Source organism: Rhinolophus sinicus, linkage group LG04 (genome assembly GCF_036562045.2).
Source record: "Rhinolophus sinicus isolate RSC01 linkage group LG04, ASM3656204v1, whole genome shotgun sequence".
NCBI classification, from domain to species: Eukaryota; Metazoa; Chordata; class Mammalia; order Chiroptera; family Rhinolophidae; genus Rhinolophus; species Rhinolophus sinicus.
The window spans coordinates 100601817-100622490 of record NC_133754.1 but is presented as its reverse complement, the minus strand read 5'-3'; positions in this window follow the sequence as shown (position 1 = coordinate 100622490).

Genomic DNA, 20674 nt, shown 5'->3' with positions numbered 1-20674 from the left:
TATTTTACTTTAATGGGAACATATTACACAGATATGTAGCTTGCTTTTTTCTTTTTTGTTATTCTTAAAATCATTTGAGACATGTAAACAATACAGAAGTATAGATTATAAAACTTAAAAGTCCCTTTTGGAGCGTATTTTCCCATGAAGTCGAACTGTCCTGTCATCACTCTGAGTCCCCAAAAGGAAAAAAGTAGAAGAAAAGCAGTTCATTATCTAAAATAATTGCAAGCAATTTGAATCTTTATTGCAGTCTCTTTCTCTTCTGTAGCTCCTTTTTTCTTTTTACATGTGTGCATGTACACACACACACACACACACACAATACTGATGGACATTCACTCCTAGCCCCTGACTGTCACAAGCAGTATTGCCATAAACTGCCTCCTGCATATACACTTTGCACACATGTGACTATTCTGCAGCACAGATTTCTAGACGTTCAAATGCTTTATTAGGATGACATACATTTAAACTTTGTTAGCTCCTGCCAAATTGCTTCCCAAAGCAGCTCTCCCAACTTGCACACTCACTAATAGTGAGGGAGAAATATGAGTGTAGTCACATGGTACACTATCAACCTCTTACAAGTTTATTTTCCTTTTGCCAATCTAATGGGTTAATAGGATCCCATTGTTTAATTTAAATTTCCTTTTGCTGTTGCATATTTTATAAGAATTGTCAATCATCCCATTGTCTGCCTTTAATTTTATTTGTGATGACCTTCACCATGAGGAATTGTTTAACTTCTATGTAGACAAACTTGTCAAGATTTACCTTTACGTTTTCTTGTTTTCATGTGGCTGCCCTATTGTCCCAGACCATTTGTGAAAGAGCCCCTGCTTTCCAATTCCACTGCTGTATCATTTGTGTTGTTATCAAGTGTCCAAGTATACCTAGGACTGTAGCTGGACATTCTGTCCTTTTCCATTGTTCTATTTTTGTGTATTCTTGTGCCAATACCACGCTGTCTGGAGTATGATATCTCTTAACTAGTCTTGATATCTGGTAGAGCACGCACCTTTGCATTTCTCTTCTTGGAGAATGTGTTGGTTATTATTGATCTATGACATTCCATATATATTATAAAGTCAGCCTGGCAGGTTACATAAAATCCTGTTGCTATTTTTTTTATAGTGAACAGATTTCATTATTTTTTTAAATTTTATTGGGGAATATTGGGTAACAGTGTGTTTCTCCAGGGCCCATCAGCTCCAAGTCATTGTCCTTCAGTCTACTTGTGGAGGGCGCAGCTCAGCTCCAAGTCCAGTCGCTGTTTTCAATCTGAGTCACAAGGGGCACAGCCCACCATCCCATGTGGGAATTGAACCGGCAACCTTGTTGAGTGCTCGCGCTCTAACCAACTGAGCCATCCGGCCGGCCCTCCTGTTGCTATTTTTGATTGGAACCACGAAACTACAGATTGCTTTGGGGAGAACTGGTGTCTTTACAATATGAAGCACCATGAAAGGCCTGAGAGTATCTTGTTTGAAATCTAACAAGTTAGCCTGTTACAGTTTTATGGATGCTGGCAGGAAACACAAAACCTGTGGATCAGAGACAAAGGAGTTTTCTACTCACTGGACAGTGTAATAGCACGAGCTAGTTGCCACTTTCAAGTCCCGGTTCTCACTGAGCGATGTGAAAGAGGTCAGGAGACTCCTAGACACCGAGTGGGACATGTTACAGGAGAGAAACTCTGAGTTTAGTGAACCGAAGTCTCCTATAATGGTAAGGAAGCAAACCTGCTTAACACGCATGCTGAGAAGAGAAGTCTGTGGCTCTTTCTTTTTTTTTTTCTTTTTTTAAAGATTTTATTGGGGAAGGGGAACAGGACTTTATTGGGGGAACAGTGTATACTTCCAGGACTTTTTTCCAAGTCAAGTTGTTGTCCTTTCAGTCTTAGTTGTGGAGGGCGCAGCTCAGCTCCAGGTCCAGTTGTCATTGCTAGTTGCAGGGGGCACAGCCCACCATCCCTTGCGGGAGTCGAGGAATCGAACTGGCAACCTTGTGGTTGAGAGAACACGCTCCAACCAATTGAGCCATCTGGCAGCTCAAGGGCAGCTCAGCTCAAGGTGCTGTGTTCAATCTTAGTTGCAGGGGGCAGAGCCCACCATCCCCTGCGGGACTCGAGGAATTGAACTGGCAACCTTGTGGTTGAGAGCCCACTGGCCCATGTGGGAATCGAACCGGCAGCCTTTGGAGTTAGGAGCATGGAGCTCTAACCGCCTGAGCCGCCGGGCCAGCCCTGTGGCTCTTTCTGATAGGTGCAAAAATATGAGGGACCCACGTAGAATGGTCTCCCAACATAGGATATTGAATCTTTTATCGTACATCCCTTTACTATTTTTTTTTTTACTATTTACTAGGTCTTCTTTATCTTTTTATTACTCTTCTTCTTTATCTCAATAATGCTTTTTATAGTTTTCTATACACATTTCACTAGAGTTATTCCTAGGTGTTTTATATTTTTTTTAAAAAGTAAGTGACATAATTTTTAAAATTTCATTTAAAAAATCTCATTTCATCAGAAATGCAACTGATTTTTATCGATTGATGCTGTATCTAACAACTCTGCTACATTTGCCAATTCTAGTAGTTACTTATGGATAACTTTAAACTTTCTATGGATATAATTGTGTCATTTGTAAATAATGGCAGTTTTATTTTTTCTTCATATATATACATAAACAAGTTATTTACGTAAAACTTGCTTCTTTTCATCGACTTACTGCATTGGCTAGCATATCCAGCGTATTTAATAGAAGTGGTGACAAGGAGCATCTTGTCTGATTCCTGATCTCAGAAGAAAAACTTTTAACACGTGATCAATATGTATGATGTAGGTTGTAGGTTTTTTATAGATGCACTATATCAATCAGCTCTTTTCTAGTCCCAGTTTTCCAAGGGTTTTTTCCTTCCCTTTATCACGAATAAATGTTGGATTTTATGAAATGTTTTTTCTAAATCTATTGAGTTAATTGCATGATTTTCCTCCTTTGTTCTTTTCCTCCTTTAATTTGGTGAATTACATAGATTTTACAACCTTTAAACTAATCTTCTGGAATGAACTTAACTTGGTCATGCTGTATGATCCTTTCTTATAGTATCCTTATCAGGATTTGGTACCAATTTGATGCTAGACCACTATGAAATTGCTAATAGTCAATTATTTTTTCCCTACATAAACAGCCTTTCACAAGGTTCAACCTAATCATGTAGAGTATTCTTACTTTATTTTTTTTTCTGTGAGAGTTTGTGATAAAATCACATTATTGCTGCCCTAAATATCTAGAAGAATACATTGGCAAAGCTATTTAGGTTTTTAAGTATAAATCAAATTCTTTAATATTCCCATGACATTCAGATTTTCTATTCTTTCTAAATATTAGTAAGTTGTACTTTTATTTAGCAAATTGAACATTTCCTCTAAATTTTAAAAACATTGTCATAAAACTGTTTATTATGTACACTTTTTTATTCCTTCCTTGGTTATTTGCATCTTTCCTTTTGTTTCTTTATCAACATTGCCATGAGTTTATCAATTTATTACTCTTCAAAGAATCAACTTTTGATTTTGTTACTCCTCTTTATTTTATCGTTTTGTTTTTTATATTATTAAATTCCATGTTTATATTTATTATTTCTTCCTTCTACTTACTTGGGTTTAATTTATTGTTATTTTTCTTTTTTCTTGTGATAGTCACTTAGATAATTTAATTCCTATCTTTCTTCTTTCCTAAATATCCATGCAAGCTTACAAATTACCCACTAAGTACATTTTAATTGCATCCTACAAGTATTGACATGTAACATTTTAATTAATTTTTAGTTAAAACCATTTTTAAATTCCCATTATGATGTCTCCTTTGACTAATGGGTAATTTAGAAGTTTATTTCTTAATTTCCAAATATGTAGAGATTTTCTAATCACCATTTTGTTATTTATTTCTTGTTTTAATGAGATTAATAGAGGAAAATTTCCTGTACGGTCTCACTTCTTTAACATCTCTGTAGCCATTTTTATAAATGTTCCTGTGCATTTGGAAGTAGTGGATAGTCTGTTGTTGGACTCAAGAGATTTAGAAAAGACATTGAGCATTACTATTCTATATTTGGAAATTAAATCAGCTTGGTTAATTATGTTTTCAGATTTTCGTATCCTAACTAAATTTTTGTTTGCTTGTTGCACGTTTACACCTAGGAGAGGTGTGCAAAGTATCCTACTATACTTGTGAATTTCCCCTCTTAGGACCTGTAAGTTTTTGCTTTATGTATTTTTCAGTTGTGTTATTAGTATATACAGATTTAGCATTATTATATCTCCGTGGTCTAAATGATTAGACCCTTTTTCATTATGAATTTCTCTTAATACCCGCAGTAGTGCTTCTTGTGTCAAAGTATGTTTTTGTAGTGATGTAGCTTGTAGTCTTTTCATGGGTGTTTACGTGGTGTATTGGTTTTCTTCCTTTTACTTTTAGTCTTATATTTTCTATATCTCTATTATGTAAGCAATAAATGAGCATTGTTTTCATTTTAATGCAGTTTGGCAATCTTGTCTTTTAGTTAGAGAACTTAATCTTTTATATTTATTACAATTGCTAATATATTTATGTATATGTCATCTGATTATTTGATACTTTTTTTACCCACTTCCAGAATTTTAATATATTTTATATTAATATATTTTATATAATTCCAGGATTTTAATATATTTTAACTTCATTTACCCCACTCTGACTTCTATGCCATTGTTTTTATGTATTTTATGTGTATTGTATATATTTGAAAATCAAAAGACATTATTTTTATCCAATCAATAGTCACTTCAATATTTACAAAAGACTCACTTTTTTCATTGCTCTTTATTCCTTCCTGCATCTCTTACTTTCCATCTGGGATAACTTTCCTTTCGCTGGAAAAATACCTTTTAGCATTTTCTTTAGCTCAGATCTCCTTGTGATGAATTATCTCACTTTCTATTTGTATGTTTAGTTTTCATTTCACATTCATTCCTGAAGGATATTTACTCTAGAATTTCACAAAATTCTAAGATAAAGGTTATTTTCTTTCATCAGTTTAATGATATTTCATTGTCATTGGTCATTCCATTCTACTAAAAAAATAAGGTGTCAGTCTAATTATTGCTCCTTTGAAGTAAATTGTTTTCTATGGCTATTTTTAAGATTTTGTTTTTCTTTGATTTGCAAAAGGTTTACCATGCTTTGCTGAAGTGTACTTGCTTTTGTTTTTTGTTTTTTTAAAATATACCTTGTTTTGAGTATGTATAGCTTTTTCAACCTGTGATTGATATCTTTCATTAGTTTTGGAAAATTCTTGGCTATTATCATTTTAAATATTATTTTGACTTTATTATCGATCTCCTTTCTTCTGGGACTTCAATTAAATATTCTCACTGTATTGTCCTTTTCTCTCATTCCTTTTTCTGGATTTTTCCACCATTTCTGCTCTATCTGCATCATTCTAGAGATTTTCTTCTGACTTATCTTCCATCCACAAATTCTCTCTTTAGCTCTCTGTCTAAATTCCTTTTAAATCTTCCTGTTGAGTTCTGAAATATAGTCACTGAATTTTTCAGTTCTAGAACTTCCATTTGATTTTTTATAATAGCTTCTAACCCTTTGTCAAAAATCTCCATCTTGTTCTTGATTCCCTGAATATAGTACATTTGGTTATTTTAAAGTCAGTATTTGATATTACCAATATTTGGTTTTGGTAGGCTGTTTCTACTGGTCTGTTATTTCTGCTGATTTTCTATCATGCTGTCTTGGCTCTTTCTAGTCTAAAAAATTTTAATGAGTTCTGGGAATTGTATTAGTAAACTATTTTGTAGAATAATTTGAGGTTTGCTTCTGCCAGATGCCTGGGAACACTAACTATCAGGAAATATTTCAATGTAGTTTCAGGAGTTGCCTTGATTCAAAGGTGAGCTGTAGTACTTGAAAGAGACTCTTTCCTTGTATCTCACCCTTACTACTAGGATTCAGCCCTCAAGGTTGCCGCTCAAAGCAAGAGAGGGTCACTGAAGCCCCCTTAGGCCTTGGCAGCACCTTCACCCCAATCCTTGTTTCCTCAGCCTCTGATGCTGTGAAAAAACCTTCTCAACCTCTCAGTGATGCTCCTCTTAAATTGGAAAATACCTCCAAGGACAATGCAGTCTCAAATTCAAAAGAAAAACAGGCTCACCAGTCTGAGCTTTCCTTTCCCCCCTAAGTCATGACTTAGTACTTTTCACTATCTCTAGCTTGTATTCAAGAAGATACTTTTTATTTTGTCTACTTTATTGTGGACAGAATAAAAGATCTGAATAATCTAGTCTACCATTATCAGAAACTTCAATTAAGGTTTTTTAAAAGCAATTAATTTATTTTTAAATTGTGGTAAAGTACATGTAACATAAAATTGACAATTTTAACCATTTTTAAGTGTATAGTTCAGTGGCATAAGTATATTCACATTGATATACAATCATCACCACCATCCATCTCTAGAACTCCTTTTGTCTTTTCAAACTGAAACTCCATACCCATGGAACAACAAAATCCCATTGCCACCTCCTCCCAGCCCCTGGCAACCACCATTCTACTTCCTGTCTCTATGAACTTGACTACTCTGAATACTTCATATGAGTGGAATCATATAGTATTTGTCTTTTTGTGACTGGCTTATTTCATTTAACATAATGTCTTCAAGTTTCATCCATGTTGTAGCATATGTCAGACTTTCCTTCTTTTTTAAGGCCGAATAATATCCCATTGTGCATGTATACTGTACCATATTTTATTTATCCATTCATTCTTGGTGGTCACTTGGGTTGCTTCCAACCTTTGGCTATTGTGAATAAAGCTATTACATACATGAACTCATTTGTTTGAGTCTCTGTTTCCCATTCTTTTGGGTATGTATCGGGACTTGGAATTTCTGGATCATATGGTAATTCTGTTTCATATTTTGAGGAATTATCATGTTATTTTCTATAGCAGCTGCACAATTTGACATTTCCATAAATAGTACACAAGGATTTCAATTTCTCTGCATCCTTGCCTACACTTGTTATTTGCTGGGTTGTTTTTTTTTCTTTTCTTTTAATAATAGCCATACTAATGGGTACAATCAATTGAGCTTTTAGTTTCAGTGATTATAGTTTTCATTTTTAGAGTTCTATTTCATTTTTTCAAACTTTTATTTGATTTTATTGAATACTATTAAATATGGTTATTTGTTATGCTTGATGTGGTGTTTATCTGAGGTTTTTGCATATCTGTTTCAGTTGTCTCTTTTACAACTTATTTCGCTAATGCGTTATTCTTCTGCATTTAGTTGTTTATGATGATGATGGTGATGATGATGATGATGATGATGAATTGCTCATTTTCCTCAAACTTTTTTCTATGGGAATTTGACATTTCAGTTGAAGGTAAGTTCCTCCAGGCAGGACTTGTGTGCATTGGCCAGCGCTGGAGGGCACTACTAATGTGGGCCTGCTTTAGATTTAGCTCTGACTGGAGGTCATTCAGACTCACAAGTAGTATAGACTTGTACTAACATTCACCGGGAACCAGGGTGAGATTATGAGTTCTTAGAGAGGCTTTTACCCTCCGGAGAACAGCAGTTCAAGACAGGCAGGTTTCCCATTGTTTCCTTTGCATTTGCATTCTTACTTCTTTTTCACTCTAACACAGATTGTTGCTCTTTGGGTCCTAGCAGAATGCAGGAGGGAGTGTCTCCTATTAGATTTACTAATGCTAGAAGGCTCTCAGCTTTATTTCCTTGCCTGAACCTTAATTAAGATGGGAGATATTTTACATTCTCAGTGGTAAAATGGACTGCAGCAAAGGTATAATTCCCCTCAAATTAATGTGTAGTTTAAAAAAATTCTATTCAGCATTCCAGAGTTACGTGTTTGGCAAGAAAGATATGTGGTAAATGAGTCTAAGAAAATTGGTGTGAAGAGTAAGACTTTGAGACAAATGGGAAGAAGGAAGAATACACCTGCTTTATATTCGAAGTAAAATGGTATAATACATAATTAATAATATATCAACAGGAGAGCCTAAACAGCTCAGAGGCAGACCCTATACACGTAAGCTTAATACATAATAAGTCAACAGAAAAGGGGTGAATTATTCAACTAGTGGTGTTGATGAATTGCCTATGTGGTTGGAAGATCTATAATCTCACTTAATTGCATACATCAGAATTAATTTGGAATAAATTAAACAATTGAATTTAAAAGAAGCTCTAAAATCGTGTTATATTAGTAACTCACTAACCTCTGGTCAGGAAAAGCTTTCTAAGGACAAAAGGAACTAGAGAAATAAAATGAGGAAAGATGACTAGATAAAAATAGAAAGTTTGTATAACAAAAGTCATAAAATTAAAAAACCAACAATCATCTAGGAAAAAATCTTAAACAGTATAAAAAAGAAAAACACAATTTCTCTGTCCTTATGACATATGACATCGCTTCTTTACTTTAAGATATTTTAGTTTCTGCCTTTCCCCCTAAACTGTCTTATTCACCACTCAAAGTGCTGTCTGTTGACCCAAAATTACTTCCTGTAAATCCAAGTTTCAACTGTCACAATTTCCCTTCAACCCGAAGACCAACCATTTGTAGCCTTAAGGAAGGCAGTGTGGAGGTTCCTCAAAAAAATTAAGACTAGAATTACCATGTGACCCAGCAATCCCTCTCCGGGGTACCTACCTAAAAAATCTGAAAACACTTATCCATAAAGATGTATGTACTCTGATGTTCATGGCAGCTTTATTTACAGAGGCCAAGACATGGAAACAACCAAAATGTCCTTCGATAGATGAATGGATAAAGAACACCTGGTATATAGATACAATGGAATACTATTTGGCCATAAGAAAAGATGAAATAGTGCCATTTGCAACAACATGGATGTATCTTGAGATTATTATGCTAAGCAAAATAAGTCAGACAGAAAAAGTCAAGCACCATATGATTTCACTGATATGTGGGATATAAAACTGAAGGCGACAAAGGAACAAGGCAAACAAAGAAACAAAAATTCATAGACACAGACAATAGTTTAGTGCTTACCAGAGGATAATGTGGTAGAGAGGATTGTAGAAGAAGGTAAAGGGAATCCAATATATGGTGATAGAAGGAGAACTGACTTTGGGTGGTGAACACACAATGTGATATATAGATGATGTATTACAGAATTGTACACCTGAAACCTATGTAATTTTACTAACCAATGTCACCCCAATAAATTTAATTAAAAATAAAATAAAATAAAATAAAAAAGCAAGTGTAAGTCTGCAGGCAACAAATTCTCTCATTTATTTGAAAACGTCTTTATTTCACCCAAAGGATATTTTTGCTAAATACAGAGATCTGGCTTGACCATTTGATTTCTTTGGTGCTTGTTTGTTTTCAAAAATGTCATCCATTGTGTTATGGCCTTCATTGTGTCTGATGAGCTTCCATGTTTTCTGGGTTGCGTAGCGTCTTTTTTCCCTCTGGCTGCTTTGAAGAATTTCTCTGGATTTCTCGGTATGGTGTTTGTATTTGTCCTGCTTTTGGTTTGCTGAGCTTCTTGGAGGTGTAAGTAGATATTTCTTTTTTTTTTAATCAAATTTGGAATCTTTTTGCCATGATCTTTCTTTGCTAAGTGTGTGATTTTCAGGCAAAAAGCATTTATCTTCGCGCCACATAACATAGGCCTGAGTTTAGCAATGTGAGGCCCTTACGGCAATTCATTTAAACCTTCAGAATTTTAGTTTCCTCTTCTACAGGAGAGAAAATTATAATCCTCACCTCATGAAATTTCTTTGAGAGTTAAATGGAATGGTTCTTATAAATGACTTAGGAGGTATAAGTAAATTATGAATCTTATTTGATTTAAAGCATTTCTCCAGGAGGCCCCAGTTAAAGTGCAAATATATTCAATGATACTTCATTAACATTCTAAGAAATGTATTTGTTGAATTACCTGGTGAAGAGCAGGGAATACATACAATCTTTGATCATGTTTGGAGGGAGGAAACACAGGGAAAGTTCCCAGAATGGGCACCAGGCTTCCCAGAGAGTTGGCAAAAGTGGAGGGACACCCGTCTTTCCCCAGCTATGGACCCGTGGGCAGAACTGGTTCACTCACCCTGATTGTCGACTGTGTGCCAGACACAAAAGGATACACTGAATTGGTGATCTCCACGTTGGTACACTCTGCTACAGCAAAAGAAAACAGTAGAACAGATGTACTGTTAGGATTAATGTCTTCCATTCCTCTCAGTTTGATCTGACCAGTGTTTACTTTCTACCTTGGTGCTTTGTCTGGGTGTTATTTTCAGCACCAGAAAAACAACAGTGTCATAACTGCGAGAATAAACACGGTTTCTAAGTTACCTGTTTCATTTCTCTATGTTGCTGGGAGTGCGGATGCCAGTCTGGAAACGGCTCGTGAATGTGCATGTGTGTTGGAGGAGAGGGCTCCTGCGTGATTATCTGTGATGGGCAGATGGCAATCACTACTGGGAATGAGTGGGACTGAGCGAGGTAGGCTTGGGGGAAAGTTGCACAGATTAGGGGTAGTGATGACACATGTTAGAAGGCAGCAGAAGAGGGTGCCTGCGAGGGGAGCAATGGGAACCTGGCCACAACATGAGCCTGCATTCTCATTTGCTCATTAAGGTCAAATGAATGTAAGAATGTATTGAAATACTGCCAGTGGTATCTGCCAACATCTATTTGTGCATAATTGTTCCTTTTGATTACAATATGTCCCGTGAATGGGAAGGAATATTGAGCACAGATGGAAGGTCAGGCACCACTGCAATATACTTAGGTCACTATGAACTCAATCAAGGTATTTCTCCTTCACTTAAACAAATTCTACCCATAGTCAATTAGGAAGTCAACAGTTTCATTGACTGTTGCACCAGTGTTTTATGTGTGGGGCTTGAAAAACTTAAGTGTTCTACATGAAAACAGCGATATGGTAATGGAAGCACCTCTGTCCCCCACGCCCCGCCCCAAAGAAAGAAGATTCTGAGAGGAGAAATTTGTATTTGTTTGTCCTTGTGACTATCAGTTAGAATACCACCCCGCTGACCTGACAGATGGTCAATGGTGGGGTAATAGCTCTTCAGGACAGCTAACAAATAAGATGGTCTGATGACACTTAAGTAGGAAATCTAGTTGGAACAAAATATTCCTAAAACAAGCACAGCAGTAATCCCAGCTGTATACTATGCTGTTGTCTAGCTTGATCTAGTGGGAGAATGTGGGGTTGCTTTGTCTAAAGTTCATTGAGAGAGACTGAGGAAGCTTTTGGGAACAAACTCAACCTAAGGGGAGAAAGTCCATGTCCACAAATTTTGTTCAAGGTCAGTATCGGCAGGAGAAGGCATTTCTCATTAAATCTGGGTTGCTCCTAGTGCGTCCTTCAGGCCAGTAGTTCCCAGGATTTCATGGGGGAGGTAACACACGACAAGTCCCTCCAGGCGGCAGAGCACAGGGCAGCACATTGTGTGGTGTGCTGTGGCTGTGTGACAGATCTGAACATCAAGTTTATTGTCCTTACCTGGGATAAGATTGGAGCACAGGACAGATGTAGCTGGAGAGATCGCCAGAGCCAGGAGGAGGACGTGTTCACCAACAGACGAGGCGGAGACGCCTGTGGACACCCTGGGAATGGGCTGGGAGACATTTGAGCAAGTAGGTGAGTGGGAATAGATAGTGGACACTGGTTTCTTTTTTCTCTGGTCGCATTCCTTCCCTTTGGGAACTACCTCTTCATTTATGTCCACGATGCCGGTGGAACTGCCCAGCAGCCTCCTCTCTGCATTGCCCCCATGACCCACGCTAGCCCACAAGAGAATACCATTCTGCCGGAAGCCATGAGAGGTGCATAAGCTTGGGCGTATGGCCCCAGCAGAGCCTATCAGAGTCCTCTTACAGGGCTGAAATGGATGCCACGCTGCACAGACCACGATTCCTACCACTGGAGAGACTCGGCAGGCAACATAGCCATCAGGAAAACCGTGAGATGGAGAGAAGGAGACCCATTTTGAGGAATTGACTCCAGCTATATGTACATCTGGCAAATCCTAAACTCTTCAGTGACGTTAACAATGAAATTTCAAACTTTTCCTACAGTGGTTTAAATCAGGTGTGAATGACTTGCCATTGAGTGATTCTTGACTAACACAGAGAAGTGTTTCTTTGTTTCTGTTTTTGACCATTTACAATCATGGTCACCTGTGACCTGTGGAAACAGGAGGGTCAAAGACGCCAGGAACAGCTTGTCCTTTGCTCAGTCTGTTACCCAATGTCTCCTACTGTTTTAGAGAAACTGCTGATAGGAACACCAATAGTTATCTTTGGGAATTTTAAGAAAGTTGATGGTTTGAGGAGATGATGGTAACTCATAAATATGACGTGCCCAAGAGTACTTCCTCTGGAGTAGTCACATCTCCCCTCTGCTGAACACAGCCTCCTTCTATGGGGTACAGGCCCTGACTTCCAACAGATTGCAATGACCTCATAGCATCTGTTTCCATGAGAAATGAGGGGAACGGGAGATAATGAAATGAGGAGCTGTCTTCCGGGGGTAATAAGATTTCCAATCTGTATTCAGTTGGGGAAAAGTTGAAAGATAGGGAGGGGGCTTTCTACTTCCCACCCCTGCTTCATGTAGAACTTTGATTTTCATCTGGAATCCCCTTAGGTTATTTAGCATCCATCGCTTAACAAATGTTTGGACTCCGTTCGGCAGGCCCTCTGCTCAGCAGCACACGACGGTGGGAGGTAGGACGGCCTTGCTTTCATGGAATGTCAGCCTCGATGGGGGAAGATACACAACTAAACAGTTCACTTGGATGATGTGTGGGAAGTATGGTGTGTTAATCAGGCCCTGTGATAACAAGTGAGAGGAACAAATTCAAGCCAGTTTAAGTAAAACGAGGCTATTGACTGGTAGCATAGCCCGGGTACACCTGTCTTCAGGTATTCCGGCAACGGGATCCAGTCTCGCTGGCCCCATCATCCTCACTCTGACCTCTATTTCTCTCTGACCTTTGCGTTCTCCTGCATCATCTTCGTTCTCAGGCAGGCTTTCTTGCTGCAGAGATGGCCAGCCCCCTGGTAACTCCAGAAAAGCATCACCCTGGTACATGAGATCTCATGAGAAAAGAGCTCCCCTTTTCCCCAGGCTCCATAGCAATCTCCCAGTTATTCAAACAGCTCTTGTTGGCCTCTGCCACATGTATCACTGACTGTGCCCAGAGATTTGGGGTTTTCTTATTGCTGGTCTTGTTTGTGAGTGTGTCTTCAGGCTGTGCTAAGAATCTGCGAGGTATATTCCTGAAGACTTTTGGGGCAGTTCCTGAAGACAACATGTGTGCCCATAATGAGAAAATGCCCTGGTTAAGAGCATCAAGAGAGGTTTATTGGAGGAAACATGTAAAGGATGAGTAAGCATTCCTCTAACAATAGCAAACATTTATTGAACACTTCTAAGTGCAGACACTGCGCTAAGCACTTTACATGTGTTATCTCATTTAATCTCCGTCATAACTTCTGAAGTCGGAATGATGACTTTGTCCATTTCTGAGAAAATGAAATCAAGGCACAGAGAAGTTAAGCAACACCCTCACCGCCATGCAGGTAGTAAATGAGTAGGGCGTTAGGTGAGCGAAGTCGGAGGGGAGAATTTTCCAGGTGGGGAACAGCGTGTGGGCAGACCCTGAGGCGCCTGTGGGGGGGCGGGCCATAAGCTGGACTTGGGAAGGTCAGGGAGCTCCAGGAGCACGGGCTTGGTGGTAAACATCAGCACCCCTGCTTCCCCACCGCCTTTCAAGTGCTCTCAGCGCTTTATCTTGAGAGACTGATAAGCCCATTTGGTTTGACCAAGAATCGGGATGATAAACCACGTTGAATTCCCTGACACTGCCCAGTGCCTGGACCAGAAAACATGCCTCTGTCAACACTGGTCTTTTTGAGAAGGTTCACTGTGGGTGGCCCATATGCCAATGGTTTTAACAGTATTGCAACAATTGTGTTGTTGCCTATGGCGGCTGTGTGACTCCACTTGGCAAATGGACTGATCTTAGGGAGCAACCCGACCTAATTTGTCTCTCGTCTTCCCCTCGGTCCGAGCTCACTGGTGCTCCAGTTACCTGGTTCTGCCCCCTTCCCCTTTCCCCACATTGGAGTCCTCTCCTGGACACAAATCAAATGCCAGTGACAACACTTCTGGATGTCTTTTGTTTTAATAATAGGTCACTGTCCCCATGGCGAGCACTCTGGGACCCTAAGTCTGAAACCATCCTGTAGAGAAATGCAGAGTGCATGCGTCACCTGGAGACTCAGGATGCATTCTCTGAAGTGGTGTGTTTCTATTTACAGAGACGTTTGGAGGAGAAGCATCTGTGAAAACCTGCAAAAGTCCAGAGCCAGGTAAGTGGCTTGCGCTCATCCTTAAGGTCGAGCCCTCAGAAATGCAACTTCGTAGTGTCATTGGGGATGATGGACGAGAAGATATTGGTGGGTGGAATGACCATGTTGGTGTGTTGTTGGAAGTCTTGGAGGTAGAATAACTGCCATCAGACTACTGTTAACCATCGAGATGCTTTCTGAATGAATTTTGTTTCCTCCCATGAACAGCTGAGATCTGCTTTAATCTTCACTTCTTTAAAGATATCTCAACTTGGGGCGGCCCAATGGCTCAGTTGGTTAGAACGTGAGCTCTGAACGACAGGGTTGCCAGTTCGATTCCCACATGGGATGGTGGGCTGTGCCCCCTGCAACTAAAGATTGAAAATGGCAACTGGACTTGGAGCTGAGCTGCACCCTCCACAACTAGATTGAAGGACAATGACTTGGAGCTGATGGGCCCTGGAGAAACACACTGTTCCCCAATATTCCCCAATAAAATGTATTAAAAAAAAGAAAACAACTTAAAGGTCACACATGCAGGAATTATAGTAAGCATATTTAAGAACCAATACAGTGCAGGCACCAACCAGTCAGAACAGGGGCTAGACTGTAAAAACTGGTTTGGTTGAACCATGCTAACCAGCTGGATCTCAGGCGTCCCTCTTGGGATCATGGAGCCTCTTTTCAGCACCCCATGCAAGACAATCAGATGTCCCTCTGGACCAGTGGCTCTCGAAGGGGGGCAATTTTGCCTTCTAGGGGCCATTTGACAATGTCTGGGGACATTTTTGTGGGAGGGCACAACTGGTGGGTGGGGGCCAGGGACCCTGCTAGCCTTGCAATGCCCAAGGCACCCCCACAACAAAGAATTATCTGGCCCCAAATGTCGATTGTGGAGACAGTGAGAAACCCTGCTCTGGGTAATATCTTGTCTGAGCCCATGCTCTGAATTATAACAAACATTTTGCAGATGGTCTTGTTGGCACGTTCCTACTGTTGATATAGGAAACATCCAAACCTGTAGAGAATTTTTGTAAGAGTTTATTTGAGCCAAACTGATGACATACGTCGGGGAGCAAGAGATCAAATGCTCCTGAGTATGACAGTTTTGCAGTTCCTTTTATGCAACTGAGAGTCAGGAAGGGGCGTAAGGAAGATTGCTTGAAGGTGGGAGAAAGCAAGGAGGGTCGTCAGGCCTTTGAGGGGCTTTACTTCTGGCATTTCAAGTATGTGTTCAGGGCTGGCTTAAGTGAAAAACCTCTCACTGAAGAAGTTGCAGGCCTGGGGCGTGACTACCCACCATGACCTGGCCAGTTAGGAATTCATCACTTACCACAGCACCCCTTTCTCATCCACCCTACCAGCTTGTCACCCTCGGGTAGGGAGAGCCATCAACTCACAATGAAACGCCATTTATAAAAACCGCTGCCTCTGTGCCTTTTCTCCACAAGAAGCCTGCGAGTAGTCAAGGAATAAAATATCTAGGCGCTGATGAAAGTATCCTGCAGGTTTTTCCTTTTATCAGCAAAGCATGCGTTAGGTGAAAATTACTGATGATGATGATAATAATGACAGACAGCTGTATGGAGTCATTATTGTTATTACGTGCCAGGCACTAAGAGAGGTCTTTCAGGTCTTATTTCAACTCTTACAGCAGCTCGTCAGATTTCCTGTTTTTCAGATGAGGAAACTGAGGCCTAGAGAGGTCTGTTACCTACTGAAAGTCCCACACATGGTCTGCCTCTAGTCTCTGTGTTCTGAGCTGCCACCCTGGGCTTGTTGTGGTGATGGCCCACTCTCACAGGAGGAGAGCTCAGTCTAAGATGCAAAAGCAAACAGAGACCTCACTCCAGGACTGTGAGGTCAGAGTCGCTCACAGCAAGAATGGGATGGGTAAGGAAGGCAAACTGTTTAGAAGCCCCAAATGTCTTTGCACACGGATTATACTCCTGCACAAGCAGAAACTTCTAGGGTGTTTGGGAGAACTGAGATCTCATACCTTTTTTTTTTTTTTTTTTTTTAATCTTAGTGCAGCAAGAAAGGCTTATCTGTAATGAACATTTCCAGAGTACAGGAACCACTCTCTAGGATTGGCTGAAGCTGGCATATCACCCAAGTGGTACATCTTTTTAGAAATCCAAAGAAAAGGATGACTTCTGCCAAATCAAATTTCCCTGCAGAAATCAGCTAAGTCCCACAAAAGATAATGGTCTGCTGAGCTGTCTCCAGGTACCACACGGAACCCTAAGAGTCAGAAACCTGGGTGCCTGGGCCCGCTCCCCTTTCTCTGATTTCCTTTCTTCCCACCAGAAGGCAAGGGGAAGGAATAGTAGGAGGATAGAGAAAAGAAGGCAGGGTAGGAGGGAGCTATTGCTTGTTGAACCCCTCCTTCCACATAGTATCTCATTTAAACCTCACAACAAGCAGTCAAGGGTAGATATTGTTGCCCTTGTTTCAGGAGACTCTAAGAGGTTAAATAACCTGAGCAAGGTCACACAGTTTATTAGGGACGGAGTTCAGGTTCACACCCACATGGACCTTTCTGATAACACAAGTCCATTTTTTCCACTCCCCCACTCTGCTCACAGTGGGAAGTGGCAACCTTCTGAAACTGACAGCATTGTGCTCATAGCACTTCAGAGCAGGCTTGTGTTGGCAGCAGAGCTACTATATAGGCAAGGATGACCTGGGGCATGTCCAAGGCTTTCCCATCTTCCACCTTGGGCATGTGAGCCAAGAGGGAGGAGAGCCATTGTGGGAGGCACCTTAATAGCAACAAATTGATAAATGGGGCATCAGCCTTACGTGGTGGCGAGTCCTGCCCTGGCAGTCCCAGGAACGGGTCTGCCTCTGACTGGTCCTGTGGCCTTGAGGACAGCATGGCAACTCCCTGCTTCTGTAAAACCAGAGCTTTGCTCTGGTGGTGCTTAGCTCACACCTTTTTCACCTCTGATAGTCCATCTTCTTTTTAAATATGTCTACCATATATTAGTTTGCTCGGGCTGCCATAACAAAATACCACACACTGGGGGGCTTAAACAGCACCGATTTTTCTCACAGTTCTGGGGGCGGGAAGTCCGAGGTCAAGGTGTTGGCAGCACTAGTACTTAAGGCCTCCGCTCTCGACTTGCAGAGACCACCTTCTCACCATGTCCTCACATGGTCTTTCTTCTGTGCTCACACACCCCAGTGTCTTTTTGTGCCCTAATCTCCTTTTCTCATCAAGATACTAGTCATATTGCATTAGGGCCTCATTTAATTTAATGTCCTCTTTAAATACAATCACCTTCCGAGGTCCTGGGGGTTAGGGCTTCAACATAGGGATTTGGGGGGTACATAATTTGGTGGTACATACATATATAACGTACTATGTATTCCAAATTTTTTTCATGTGTTTCCTAAATTTAAATGTCAATGGATATAGTGCTCGTATGTTAAAAAGCATACATAGCAAAGGTATGGAAAATCAGTTTTAAGCTTTTTCATGTAGCATAAAATACTTCCAAACACTATGGAAACCAAGTAAGAAATGTATACCATTGACCTTCCAATTTGAAGCAAGCCAAGTCCATGCCCAGGACTCCAGCTCACCAGGGGCCCCAAAAGATTTTCATTTCAAAGAATGTGATGTTAAAGAAAAAAACATTGAAGGGAGCCAGGTAACATGGAAAAACAAACAGAAATTGTTGGGGGTCCTCAGACTGATTGTAGTATTTTTATTTTGAATACTTATGGGGAAGACAGGGCATCATCATCTTTTCAGACCTCTTGACCTGGTTACCTGGTTACTTGGTTACCTGGTGTTAGTCGCCTGAAACACCGTCAATAGTTGTTGGGTGCCAGGCCTGAGCTTCTTTCTTGATAAACCTCAAGGGAGAGTGGGAATTAAGGGTGAAGGCATGGGTGTTCTTTGGTTATACCCAAAGATTTTGGGGGGAGGATGGGGATGGAGATAAAATTTTATGTCATTTGGGAGGTATAATTCTGATTTTTAAATAATATCTTGTAAGTTTATTGTAAATTTTCAGGGTAGAAAATTGAGGTAAGTATACAAAAAACATATAATTCCTAGGGAGAACATTTTTATGTTTTCATCCTGATTGTATGTAATATATAATGTATACTGTTTGTATATAATGTATGCTTATATATGTAGATGAACAAGTGTGTGTATATATATAAATTGGAAGTATATTGCAGAAAAAATACTATACCCCATTCTCATAATATAACCTGAGTACTTCCTACAATATTACATATTATTTGAAAACATAATTAATAGCTGCTAAACATTCGTTTCCATTTTATGAATGGATATGAGTGTTTTTAACCAATTCTTCATCCCTCTCTATCTGCAGGGGTTTGGTGCCAGGACCCCTGCGGATAACAAAACCCACTGATGCTCGTCTCATGTAAAACAATGTAGTATTTACATATGACCTATACACATTCTCCCTATACTTTGAATCACCTCTAGATTACTTATAATACCTAATACAATGTAAATACTATGGAAATAATTGTTACACTGTATTGTTTAGGGAATAATGACAAGAACAAAGCCTGTACATGATCAGTACAGACACAACCATCATAGGCCTGACTACATAGTACACGTCAGCACCAATGTAGCTTTTGTTTTCAAATATTTTCCATCCGCAGTTGGTTGAGTCCTTGGATGCAGAACCCTCAACTGCAGAGGGCCAACTGCATGTACCACCTCTTCTTTATCCATTTATCGATGGACATCCAGGTTGCTTCCATATCTTGGCTATTGTAAGTAACACTGCAATGAATATAGATGTGCAGGTATCTTTTCACGTCAGAGTTTTTGTTTTCCTCAGATAAATACCCATAAGTGGGATTGCTGGATCACATGATAGTTCTGTTTTCAATTTTTTGAGGAAGCTCCATCCTGTTTTCCATAGTGGCTGCACCAATTTGTATTACCTCCAACAGTGCACAAGGGTTTCCTTTTCTCCACATCCTCGCCCGCACTTGGTATCTCTTGTCTTTTTGATAATAGCCATTCTGACAAGTGTGAGGTGACATCTCGTTGTGGTTTTTGATTTGCGTTTCCCTGATGATTAGTGATGTTGAGCATCTTTTCACGTACCTGTTGGCCACTTGATTGTCTTCTTTGGAAAAATGTCTGTTTAGTTCTGCCCATTTTTTAATCAGATTTTTGGGGTTTGTTTGTTATTGAGAACCTTAACCTTTGATGGAACTCTCTGGGGCCTAAATTCTAGCATCTCCTTTCCTTAACAGTCTTTGGAATCTTGGCTCAGTTGCTCTTTGACTCTAATCCAGGTTGCCTGTTACTCATGGCCCCCTGGACCTGCGATGTCAACCCTTCTGGCTAACCTTTGCTTTACTTAAAACCAGGGATTTTTTTTCCCCCTAACTTTTTGCCAAGTCCTTGAGTATAATTATTCTTCCCCTGGTTCACACTGAATCCTTTTTGCTGAGAAGTTGCTTCCTTACAGGCCTTATCATTAAGAGTCTCCCGTTGTCTTTCTGAAGACAAAGGCTGCTGGATGGAATTGCTAAAGCGAGCACCGGCTGAACAGCTCCTTGGTTAAGTTCTACCCACACTCCCATCAGGGCCTGGAACGCTTGCTCTCAGAATTTACAAGTATTAATTCTATGTTCCCTCTCTGTGTTGTCCAAACAGAGCAACTCTACAATCTACTCAATTCTATTTTATTGCCAAGAGTCTTTTTTTTTTTTAAATCCCACAATCATATTTCAAACACTAAAGAATGGTCTTCTGATAAGAATGCAAGGTTTATAAACTGGAAACAGAGGTAAAATAGCCTGCAGAAGACTACACAGTGAATGAAGTGGCAGAATTCAGATTCAAATCCAGATCTGGTGCAAAGCGGATGGTCCTTGAGTGATAGGGGGCTTCCCTCCTTGGGAAGGGGACTTCCTTTAATGGCAGTGCCAGCAGGTGAAGGAGGCTGTGTGGGATTCAGCAAGAGGCCCAGCACAGGAGACCTCCTCAATGTAACTTGAGAACATCTGTACACTTGAAACTGAAATACATTGTTTTAAAACAAGGCATAGTTGCTTCTTATGAGGCCAAGCACTGTTCAAAGTGCTGTACAAACATTAGCCCCTTTCTATGGGTTCATTAAAACCTTTTCCCAAGCTAGCACCGTACAATTATATGCTTTATAAATTGATAGTATAATTGCAAGAGAATATGGCGTCCAGGTGCTGATAACGAGCCCCCAT